Genomic DNA, 13,405 nt, shown 5'->3' on the forward strand with positions numbered 1-13,405 from the left:
AAATATGTATAGGTTATTGTTGGAGGATAGGAGGAAAGAAATAATCTAGGTATTAGTATAGGTTGGATTTTACCCAAATAAATCCAACTTCTGCCTTTGTGCTGGTTTAATTTTAGCACCTGAAATTGGCCTGCACTGTTTGCTAACTTACGTACAGGACACTGAACCCTGATCAAGGCAAACAGCATACTGATTAATAACATTGCTTGGTATCCATCGATCTATGGAGTTAGGAGATGGTTCGTATTGGATAGTCAGCATTTTTTATTGATAAAAAGAGTGAGATCCGTGATTTGCACCTGGCCTCCATGAGATGTCTGGAGCCATTGGCCAATGGGGATGACTAAGCAGAGCCTACATGACTGTCAGAAGCTTCAACTGAGTTCTTGTTTTGGTCTCTGGTTCTGAGTTATTTTGTGCACAAATAATGGCCCTGATCCAAGAGGGAAAGTGTGTCTGGGACAGCCCTACAGAAAGCGGACAACTGTAGCTCCCACCTGGCTTCTTTGGATACCTTCCTATGAGGCAGGTATATATATCTGCGATGTGTAGATCCTGACTTTACTGCTATTGCTCTACTGTATCCTTTTTCTGCAATAGGCTACACACATGTACTTTTATTTGCTGTGTATGAACGTTCTTTAGCAATTAAACCCTTCTAACCAACACTGTTAATGTAGCCTCACTTTCTATATGTGGCCTAAGGAGTTGGCAAGCTTCATTACATTTACTGGCATCTGGCACTGTTCACAAGTGGTCGATCAGAGACAGTAGAGAGAACTCTTTAGTCACAGGGGCCTGAGAAAGCTTCATTAAGATTTATGTGCCCAAGTACATAAACTTCTGTGAGTACATTTCTGTTTCAGGTTTGCCCAAGAAAAGTGTGGACATGGTATTGACAACCAGGTCTAGAGAAGTTGTGTGATAAGGAGAAGGAGGCCCAGCAGCACTGCAAAGCCTGTGAGGCTCAATAGGGAAAAAGATGACTCAGGCAGGGTCAGGGGGGTGAGATGATTGCCACCAAGTGATCATCTCCCTGTGGGGAGATGGGTTGTTGTGGGTTACTCCCTAAGCTCCCTATGGGTTACTGCCTAAGTTCCAGATCATGGGACCTACTGGGGCTGAAGGAGACCTTTCTGGAATGGAGAAAACATGTAACAGATTAAGGTTCTCATTACTGATTGAGTAATGTTTTTCTATCATATAATGTAATAAAGCTAATTTTATGAATTCAGTTCATTAATAGAAAAGTAAAGTTACATTTATAATACCTGAAGGCTTTAGCCTGAAACTGATATCCATTTAAAATATTGACTTTTTTCCTCCAGGCCACACAAGAACACTCATAAATTAAAAACCTCCAGAGAATTTTACCCAGTAAGCCACATTTAACAAACATTTATTGAATATGTGGTAGGAAATGAATAATATGAAAAAAATAAAAACAGTTTTCTTGAAAGCCTGACAACCAAATAATCACAAATAAATGTATAATTTATTATTTAATAAATTATAACTAATTAATTATGAATACAAAAATGTGGTCCTAATTGTCTTTTTAAAGCATGGTCAGGCCCTATACTGGAGGGTGGGCCAATGAAGGTGTCTCTTTTGAAAAGTAATTTGCACAAAGTGTGAAATATCAAAAAGATAAATAGGGAACTTTGAGTGTGGTAAGACAGGAGGGAGATCTGAGGAGGAAATAAGCAGGATAAATATTTAGTAAGTTAAAAGAAAGATATTGCCAAATATCACTGAAAAGAAATTCCCCTACTATCTCACCTGCCGTGGACAATCTCTGCCCTGGGTGTGTGTGAATGAGTGTTTCCAAAGCAACTGCAATAGCAATCATAATTATTAAGAAGAGTTAAAGAGGCTTTTTTTTTTTTTTTTAAGACTTTAACTTTAGCCAGAGATCATAAACTTGAGTTCCTCTATGGTCACAGAAAATAAATCATACTAGAAAATGATGGACTGGAGAGCCCTTGCTCATCCAGAGTAGGTAGTTACTAATATTAATAATAGTATTTTGTGGATTCCTTGGTGGCTCAGTGGTTTAACGCCTGCCTTCAGCCCAGAGGATGATCCTGGAGTCCCAGGATCGAGTCCTGCATAGGGGTCCCTGTATGGACCCTGCTTCTCCCTCTGCCTGTGTCTCTGCCTCTCTCTGTGTCTCTCATGAATAAATAAAATCTTTAAAAAACACACAACTGTGTTTGGGTACACATATGAATAAGCATACAAAGGAAAATTAAACATAACATTAAGAAAAATTTGTAGCCTCTCAGTCCTTGTCAAATAGAGTCAAAATAGACATAGATATAGGGTATGGGTTAGCATGCTGAACAAATAAATAAAATTAATAAGTCAGTCTTAAGTTTTTTGTTATTTTTTCCCAAAAAATTAATTAGTAGTTGTAGACAAAATACTTACACTAGAAAAAAATTAAATTCAAAATCCTTTGAATATCAGAGTTAGACATTAAGTGAGGAAATTCCAGATACTCAAGAAAACTGGTCACTAAGGATGAAATCAAAGGCACTGTGCTAATTCTCTATCCCTCTTGCACCATAAATGCAAAGGGAATTGGATTACAATATTTTTCTGATAAAATCAGGGTAAGGATAATAGCCTAAACATATTTTAACATTGAACTATTTCCAGTATTTATCTCCACACTAAGTATTTTTATATCATATTTCATAGCTAAAAAAATGTAGAAGCCACATTTTATGGACTCAGAAAAGTATGGGATACTCAAAGTTCCACAATAATTCCATAGTAGACAATTTCATGATTGATATGTTCATCTTTTGAAATTTCTTAGTGATGTTTTCAACTCTCTTGGAAACAACTCTATTGTTTCCTTGATATTTTCTACTGCATTGGTCTTAGTTACATTTATTTTCCTCCCAGCTTTATTGAAGTATAATTCACATATAAAAATTATATATTTTTGATACAGATACATTGTGAAATGATTGCCACAATTAAGCTAATTAACATATCTATCAACTCACATAGTTACCAATCTTTTTGTATGATTGTAGTGAGAACACTTGAGATCTACTCTTAGCAAATTTCAGGTATACAGTTATTAACTACAGTAACTCTTCTCTATATTACATCTTTAGAACTTACTCATCTTATAACTGAAAGTTTGTATCCTATGACCAACAACTCCTGTTTTCTTCCACCCTACAGTCCCAGTAACCACTATTCTACTTTACGTGTTGAACTTTTTTTATAAGTGAGATCATGTAGTACTTGTCTTTTTGTGTCTAGCTTGTTTAACTGAGCATAATGTCTTCCAGGTTCATCCATGTTGTTAAGGCTAAATGATATTCCATCATGTGTGTATATACATGCACACATTTATAGACACACATATACATATCCCATTTTCTCTATCCACTCATCTCTTGGTAGACACTTGGATTGTTTCTGTATCTTGACCACTGTAAATAATGCTGCAGTGTTCATGGGTGTGTAGTATCACATTGGGATAGTGACTATATTTCCTTTCAATATATACCCACAAGTGGGGTTGTTGAATCATTGATAGTTCTATTTCTACTTTTGAGGACCTTCCATACTGTTTTCCATATGATTATATCAATCAGTTTACATTGCCTGCAACAGTGTAAAAGTGTCCATTATTTCCACCAATACTTATCCTGCAACTTTTTCATAGTCATTGTCTGCCTGATGGAGGTAGTATCTCACTGTGGTTTTGATTTGCATCTCCTGGATAAATGGTAATCTTAAATTCCACATATACATGGAATCATATGGTATTAGTCCTTCTCTGACTTATTTTGCTAGCATAATACCCTCTGGTTTCATCCATGTTGTTGCAGATGGCAAGATTCCATTCTTTTTGATGGCTGAGTAATATTCCATTATGTATATATACCATCTCTTCTTTATCCATTCATCTGTCCATGGATATCTGAACTCTTTTCATATTTAGCTATTGTGGACATTGCTGCTATAAACATTGGGGTGCATGTGCTCCTCCAAATCACTATGTTTGCATCCTTTAGATAGATACCTAGTAACCATACTACTTGATTATTATAGCTTTCTCATGTAGTTTGAAATAGAAAGCATGATACCTCCAGCTTTGTTCTTATTTCTCAAGACTACTTTGGCTATATTCAGTCTTTTTTGCTTCCAAATGAATTTTAGGATTTTTTTTCTACTTCTGTGAAAATTGCTATTAGGCTTTTGATAGAAATTGAATTAAATTTATAGAGCACGTTGTATAGTATGGATTCTGATAATTTGTCTTTGAAGTTGTAGATTCTTTCTTCTGCTGAACTAAATATGCTATTAACACTCTACATTGCGGTTTTTATTTCATTCATTGTATTCTTAATCTGAAGATTTCCTGTCTGGTTCTTAACTATGGTATTAACAATGCTTCTGTTAATAATTTGTAAATTACTTATATTTCTCCCTCTTTAAAATACATTTCCCTCCAATTTTTTCATTAGACATTTATCCAAATGAGTTGTGGATGTTTATTTACATTAATATATACCCAGTTCAAAATGTTTTTGAAATATTTTTATAAGATAGTTCTCATAAAATAGATGTATTTGGTTGAGTTATGCCAGTGTGGATCTTTATCCACACTGTAGGAAGTGTGACAACTTTTATGTTTACAAATTAAAAGATATTCTCAGAATTAACAAGAAATTATGAAACATACATCAATTCTTATACTTTTTCAAAAGATGAAACTTGCCAGACAAAGCATTTAGTCCTAGTAACCTAATGAAGTGAAAAATGGAAATGTGTTCAGAAAAGATTACATTTGGGGTGGAACAATAAACATGTAAAATAAATAATTATATTGTAGTTCTCTACATACATTAAAAACAAGCACAAAATGCTGAGAGCTCATTCAGGAGGTTGCATTTAATAGATATGTTTATGTATTTAAACATTCTTTCACAGTTTTAATTTCTTGCCAAGTTTAGTTCTTCCTTACAATGTGGGGAATTGCAGTCATCAAATCAAATTATCAAGTGCTGAAACAATTTCATTCATAACACTCGATGAACCGTAAGTGTAATTTTGAAATATAGAATTGGGTGACTATTTTATTATAAACATAACCTAAGTATGCATAAAGGTAGGTTATATATTATAGAATACACAATTTTAGTCAATTACAGTATGTAGTCATCAACTTACTATTTTCAGAAGAAAGAGGAAAAGAGTAAGGGTGAGGTTGTTGTTGTTGGGATATTATCATTGTCTCTTACAACTAACACAAATCCTAAATGTATCCATTCTTGGAAAGCAAAACTATGTGCTCTAAGTTTGTAATTTTCAGCCTAATGTTTCTCACCTTAAGTGCCTTTGCTTAGATTCTTTTCTTTCCACTCATTTGTCCCTACATTTGTGTGTTGGAGTTGTACCAATTTGTCATGTCCTCCTCTTACAAGACCTGCCAGAAGACACAACTTAAAATTAATTACTCCTTTATAGCATTTATAAAACCCAAATATGCATTAATACTATTCATTACAGTCTGCAACGTGGTTATTTTTTCAGGGATCTTTTCACATTCGTCTTTGTAGTACTTATTTGCCAATGTAAATCACAAATGCTCACTATAAATGGCTATGGCTGATTTCAGGAATTCATTTTGCCCATGGTAAGAGATGATGAGTAATTGTGATTAGGTTCCAGATAGCTTGAAAAAGTGTTTCAAATAAAAATCAAATTAAATAAGCCTCAGGTAGCATAACATAATACAAAAATATTATGATTTGGAAACCACACACACTTGCATTACAATACTAGCTGAGTAAATAGTCCTATCATACAGATCAAGCTTTTGCCCTTGAACTACTTGTCCTTCTTATGTGTATAGTTAGGATAATATTATGTAACATTCACAGAAGACCTGATCATTATAAATCATAAATGTGAACACCTAAAATAGCATCTCTTATGGAGTAGATGCTAAAAAATTGGTAGCTAGTAGGAGGGGAAGTAGTAACAGTCAATAGTTCAGTCATCTAAAGACTAGTTAGAATAAAGAACCAATCAACCAATCATACTGGAATTAAGATAATGATTAATTTTATCAGGATACATATATATATATATGATATTTGTGATTGTGCACATATGAATCTAAGTGTCTCAAAAATTTATGAGAATATTTATCAAATATTAGATCTTTACAGCACAGCAAAAGCTACAGGGCAGCACCAGTGGCGCAGCGGTTTAGCGCCGCCTGCGACCCAGGGCCTGATCCTGGAGACCGGGGATCGAGTCCCACGTCGGGCTCCCTGCGTGGAGCCTGCTTCTCCCTCTGCTTCTCTCTCTCTCGCTCTGTATCTCTCATGAGTAAATAAAATAAAATCTTTTAAAAAAAAAGCTACAAATAATAGACTAGTTTCTTTATATAAATTAGTTATATAGGATGTTTCTTAGTTAATAGGATGTTTCTTTATATAACTTAAAATACAATCATATAAGTATCTCAATTAGAGACAGTATATGTATACACCTCTTTGAGTTCTAACTTATTTGTCAAAAAATATATATTTTTGAGGAGTATAGGGGGTGGGAAGTGGGAGAGAGACAGAACGATAAAAGAATGAGCATGTGACAGAGAGAAGGGAATTGTTTTTTAAATGATGAAATGAAGTAAAGTAAAATTTTAAAGAATTGCAGAAGTGATTTTTAAATGATGAAATTAAACAAAATAAAAAATTTTAAACTATTGCAGAGAATGCATCAAGAAGGAATCAGTAGGAAGTTAAAATTACATTTCAAAAACTTATCTGATTTTCAGAAATCAATTTCAAAATAATCATTTTCTAAGAATTCCTTTTGTGCTGTCACAAAGGAGTTAGCATTCACGCTCTTAGATTCAATTCCTCACAAGCACATATCCTCTCAAATGCAAGGGAATCCTAAAAATAGTTACTGGCCAGTAAGGATTAATCAGGCTCCCCTCGTGTTATCGGTTATTTATATACCATTTTCCCAACTGAGCATCCCTACTGCCATAATGGCCTGAATGCATGCAGTGCTCAGCTGCTGAGGCAAAGCTTACAAGCTGATTTTATTGCTTGAGACACATTGAACAACAGAAGAGCCCATCAGCACAGGAACATTAGGATGCCAGAAGTGTGTTCCAATCATTTGCAATAGGAAATCACTCTACAGTGTGAATATATATCAAACCTTGTGTCTTTTCTCCACAAAGTCTGTAACACTCAATAAACTGTACTTTAGCAGCAATGATGTTTATTTTCTTAATTGAATTGCAAATGATATTTTTATTTGATATTTAACTTAAATGATCACCATCCCATTATTGGTTATATAGTTAACCTCTTTGCTTTCTTAGCACTACTGGAATTGGAGGCATATTGAATTATTTTCCACTGACTGAGAATAATAACTCATAGCTAATAATTCATATCTGTGTTACAGAATAATACTTTTATTTTTTGTGTTGGGTCCTAGACCTTGCATAGAATATTCCTATTCTTACACCATAGTAAGTGAGTTTGTGTTTCCTTTGAGTCACTGAGTTAGATAGTTATTTTTATCATATTCATCTGTCATTGAAAATACAAGTGCTTTTACATGTGTATACACACATACCTCTGTAATATATCCATCCAAAAGCCAAAGGAAAGAAGGAATCATTGTCTCTAATTTGCAAATTAGAAACTAAAGGCTTTTTTTGCCTTAGAAACTTCACATATGTCAACTTATAGTCAGTATGGTTGATGATTTCATATTGTGATATTTTTATCTTATACAGAATAAACATATGCTCAAAGCCATACTAAACTAGTAGGTTAACAGAATTATAAATTTTCACAAAAATTATCTCTGTAAACATTTATTTTGAAATCATAATTTATTTTCTTGCAATATAAAATCTCAGATTGGTAAAAGCTTTAAAATACTCATTGTCACAATCTCATTATAGATAATAACAATATAATAAAATTTTAATTATTTTAAATCAAATGAAATACTGATTTTTAAAATTTTGTGTTTATGACTTCAGCAAGAATCAAAAGCTTTCAAATACTTGATGAAACAATTGCAAAATGAATAACTCTAAAAGTAAATTATTAAAATGTCATAATTTTTCCATTTCTATATTCCATTGTGATAGTAACACACCTATATATTTAATTTATAAAGTTTGTCATAGTTCATAGATACATTTATTGCTTTAAGTAGGCTCCAGTATGGAGCCAAATGTGGGGCTTGAATTCACAAGTCTGAGGTCAAGACCTGAACTGAAATCAAGAGTTGGGTGCCTAACTGACTGAGCTACCCAGGCATTCCTGTTCATAAATATTTTTAAAGATAATATTGTTGAAGTTTTCTATGTGACCTTATCACCATAACTTGATCAGTTTACCAGTACAAATGTGAATAGAATTTTCTATCTTATTTAACACTGAAATACAAAAAATAACTGATAGAAATAAATATAGGGCAAAATGTATAGCCTGTGTAACTGCCCACTTTCCTGATAATGAGTACAGCTCAAACAAATACACTATGCATGAATCTAAATGGTTATAAATGATAGAGCCACAAATTACAAAATACTCTATGGTGTGAATTGAGTCAGGACATCTAGTGGAGTTCATAGCTTATAGCATGTACTTAATAATATGCATTTGGTGAATTAATTATAAAGTAATATTTATAAATATTAGAGAAAATATTAGATGAATATATCTGAGAATCCTATGGCATTGTGGAACCAATTAGAATAGTTGATAATTAAAAAAATTTTAAATATTAAAGTGTGTTTTGCCTTGTCTTGGACCACCAATAGAATTAAACAGATTCAAAAAGAATTCAAAATAATTTAGAGTAAAATAATATCTGAGAGTATTCTCTTAGATATTAAAATTGTACTGGATGCAAGGGTGGAAGCAATAGTATGACTTTGGTCATGGCCAACGCATGTCAGGAATTATGGGTCCAGGATATAGAAATCAATAGAATTGAAGGGCCAAAGAATAAATTGATTGTGAATTTAATGTGCCATTGATCTTAACATTCAGTTCAGAAGATGGTATGACTTTACACAGATGGTAAATATATGCTCTCACTAGGATCTTATGTTGACTAGGGTATTTGGACACTTTCCTTTTAAAGATCTTGAGTGATCTGTAATTGTAGAAAATAACAGCTGTTAACTGAATAAGTAGTAGAGTAGCTATAATTTAAAAAGGAGTTCATAAAAAAAAGGAGTTCATGATTTTCTCTAAAGAAGAATAGTTAATTATTGTATGAAAAACTCTTAATGGTGAAAATTGGTGAAACAACCATAGTATTCTCCTATGGAAACATTAATGTATGTTATTTTAAACATTAACGTATGCTACTATCCAAAAAGATCAGAAAAAGAGGCAAAGGGAAAATCATATGGGACAAATAAAAAGCAAATATCAGAAGAGTAGACCTAAACTGAAACATAAATAGCATATACATAATAACATTGAATTTAAATTGTTCAAAACTGTAATAAATGGCAGATATTGTCAGGTTGAAGCAAAAATTAAGCCACAACTCTATGCTACCTACTAGAAGCCTATATTAAATATTTCTACAAAAAAGACTAAAAATCAAAGGATACAAAATGATATGCATGCTTACACTGACAAAAAGCAAAATGTCGGAGTTATATTAATATAAAATATATTTCAGAGAGAATAACAAAAGCAAGGAAGAGGTTATTTCATAATGATAAAGTCTTCGATTTATCAAAATAATGTTGCTTAAGGAGGGGAAGATGGCACTGGAGTGGAAGGATTCTAGGCTCACATCACCCCATAAATACAACTAGATAACTATCAAATCATCCTACATACCCCCAGAAACTGACCTGAAGACTGGCAGAGCAAACTTCACAAGTAAAGGTAGAGAGTAGGCCATATCAAAGAAGGTAAGAAGCGCAAAAACATGGCTTGGGAGACAAATAGATCATGGCCACTGTGTTAAAACTCACCACATTCAGGCCAGGGACCAAACACCACCACAACAGGCAAGGAGAACCTCTGCAGACAAGTAGCCTGAATGATTAAGAGGCTGTGACCACAATATCAGAGTACACGCAGCACGCATTAGAGATGCTCTCTGACGCACCAGGCCTTTAGACATGAGTGAGACCTCTAACACAAAGATAAGGAATAACATAGCAGAGATAAAGGGCTCAATAAACAAAAAGAGAAATGTATTTGATAGAATGAACAGCAGAATGGAAGAAGCAGAGGAACAAATTAGTAAACTAGAAGACAGTAATGGAAGGCAGTCAAGCTGAACAAAAGAGAGCAAAAGAAATATGAAAAATGAGAATAGATTTTAGGAACTCAGTGACTCCTTCAAATGTAATAACATTTGCATTATTGGAGTCCCAGGAGAAGAAAGAGGAGAGCAGAAAATTTATTTGAACGGAATATAGCTAAAAATTTCCCGAATCTGGAGAAAGAAACAGATATCCAGGTCCCGGAGGTACAGAGAATCTCCAACAAAATCAACAAACACAGATCCATGCCAAGATATAATTAAAATATAGTGATAAAGAAAAAAAATTAAAGCAGCAAGACAAAAGAAGACAGTTACATATCAATGAAACTAAAGCGATGAGGGGATTTTTCAGTTGAAACCTCCAAGCAAAGTTTACATTTTCCAAGTAAAAATGAATATTTCTATAAAATATCAGTCAAGGAATTCACAAAATAAAAAAATGTGTAAAATATAACACTATATACCTGAAACGTGGTAAAGAGAGGAATGTAAAAAAAAAAAAAAAGAGAGAGGAATGTAGAATTAGTTGAAATTTAAAAGATCATCTCCATATACCTAAAACATGGGAAGAAGAGGAGTAAAGAATGGGTTGAAACGTAAAAGATCATCAACTTAATATAAACTGTTATATGAAGAAGATGTCATATACAAACCTAATGGTAACCACATATCAAAACCCACTAATAAATGTGCAAAGAATAAAGAGAAAGAAATACAAATATATCACTAAAGAAAACCAGCAAACCATGAAAGACAAGAAAGGATCAGAGAAAATCTTCAGAAACAACCACAAAACAGATAACAAAATGGCAATAAATACATATCTGTCAATAATTACTTTAAATGTAAATGGACAAAACATGCCAATCAAAAGACATAGGGTGATAGAATCGATTAAAAAATTAGACCTACAGATATGCTGCTTACAAGAGACTCATTTTAGACCTAAAGACACCTGCAGATTGAAAGTAAAGGGATTGAAAAACACTTATCATGGAAATGGATATCTAAAGAAAGCCAGAGTAGCAATACCTATATCAGACAAAATAGACTTTATTTTTTTAATATTTATTTATTCATGAGAGACATATATAGAGAGAAAGGCAAAGACACAGGCAGAGGGAGAAGCAGGCGCCTCAGAGGTAGCCGGATGCAGAATTCGATCCTGGATCCTGGGATCAGGCCTTGTGCCGAAGGCAGACACTCAACCACTGAGCCATCCAGGCATCTCACAAAATGGACTTTAAACTAAAGATTATAATAAGAAGCAAAAGAAGAATACTGTATAAAAATAAAAGGGACAATCCAACAAGATGATACAACAATTGTAAATATGCACCCAACATGGGAGTACCAAATAAATTAGACAGTTAATAATAAGCATAAAGGAACTAATCATTAATAATACAGTAACTGTAGAGGACTTAAACACCACTTGTATTAATAGACTGATATGCCTAAACAGAAAATCAACAAGGATACAATGGTTTTGAATGACACATTGGAATAGATTTAACAGATATATTTAGAACATCCATGCCAAAAGAGCAGAACACACATTCTACCTTATGATCCAGTGATCACACTATTGGGTATTTACCCAAGAATACAAGAACATTAATTCAAAGGGATACATGCACCCCTATGTTTAAAGCTGCATTATTTGTGATAACCAAGATACGGAAGCAGCCCAAGTGTCCATCAATTGTGGAGTGGGACATATACACAAGGAAATGTTATTAAGTTATAAAAAAGAATGAAATCTTCCCATTTGCAGGACATGAATGGAGGTAGAGCGGATAATACTAAGTGAAGTAAGTCAGTCAAAGAAAGACAAATAATATGATCTCACTCATATGTGGAATTTAAGAAACAAAACAAAGAGGAAAAAAGAGAGAGAGAGAGAGATACCAGGAAACAGACTCTTAACCATAGGTAACTGATGGTTACCAAAGGAGAGGTGAATTGAAGGGATGGGTGAAATAGCTGTTTGGGGATTAAGGAGTGCGCTTGTGATGAACACTGAGTGATGTATAGAATTGTGGAATCACTGTATTGTACATCTGCAACTCATATAAGCCTGTATGTTAACTGACTGAATTAAAATAAAAAGTGTGAAGAAATAATGTTACTGAATGTATTTAATGTATATTTGAAAATAGACAATAAAGAACTTCAGTGCATTTGTATCATATATAAACTCAAATGGAAATTCAAAATGGATCATAGACATAAGTTTATACCTACAAGTATAGAACTCCTACATTTATAGAAAATGAGAAAATGCAGGGCACCAGGTGGCTTAGTGGATGAAGCATCTGACTGTTGGTTTCAGCTCAAGTCAAGATCTTGTAGTGGTGAATTCAAGCCCCACATCAGGCTCTCTGCTCAGTATAGAGTCTGTTTCAGATTCCCTCTTCCTCCTCCCCTCCCTTCACCCCACTTGTACATACATTCTCTTTCTTTCTCTCAAATACATGAATAAATTAAAAATATTTTTTAAATGAGAAAATGTCTGTTATATTCAATGACCAAGATTTCTTAGTTATGGCACTGAAAGTATACTCCATTATAGAATATATATATATATATATATATATATATATATATATTGAATTTCCTCATTGAAAGACATTTTTTAAAAGATTTTATTTATTCATAGAAAACAGAGAGAGAGGCAGAGACATAGGCAGAGGGAAAAGCAGGAGCAGGATCAATCCTGGGATCCCAGGATCATGACTTGAGGTGAAGGTAGATGCTCAACTGCAGAGCCACCCAGGGTCCCTTGAAAGGTATTTTTTTTTTTTTATTTTAAGTGATGTTAAGTCAATGAAAAGAAAAAGAATATCCACAGAATAATAGGACATATTTTCAAATCAAATTGTGACAAAGGACCTTGATTCATGGAATCAAGATATAAAATATTCTGAAAAATATTTTTATATCTGAATCAGATATAAAAAATTTCTGAAAAAAATCAGTAATCATGAACCAAAATGCTCGATAAAAAATGAGAAAATTATAAATAATATAATATTTGGGTCTCGAATGATATTTAGATTTCAAAGAAGCATGTATA

The 13,405-nt window shown here is 33.3% G+C and overlaps 1 long non-coding RNA gene across 2 annotated transcripts in view; it reads right to left on the reverse strand.

The window, feature by feature from the left end:
* LOC112646015 (uncharacterized) overlaps positions 1-13,405 on the reverse strand; it is an 85,301-nt gene that overhangs the window by 57,991 nt on the left and 13,905 nt on the right. For both annotated transcript variants that reach the window (XR_003127425.3, XR_003127426.3), the window contains exon 2: positions 5,363-5,461. This is a non-coding gene — a long non-coding RNA (uncharacterized LOC112646015). The remainder of the gene's footprint in view (positions 1-5,362; positions 5,462-13,405) is intronic.

This window comes from Canis lupus, chromosome 34, assembly GCF_003254725.2.
Source record: "Canis lupus dingo isolate Sandy chromosome 34, ASM325472v2, whole genome shotgun sequence".
Taxonomy (NCBI): Eukaryota; Metazoa; Chordata; class Mammalia; order Carnivora; family Canidae; genus Canis; species Canis lupus.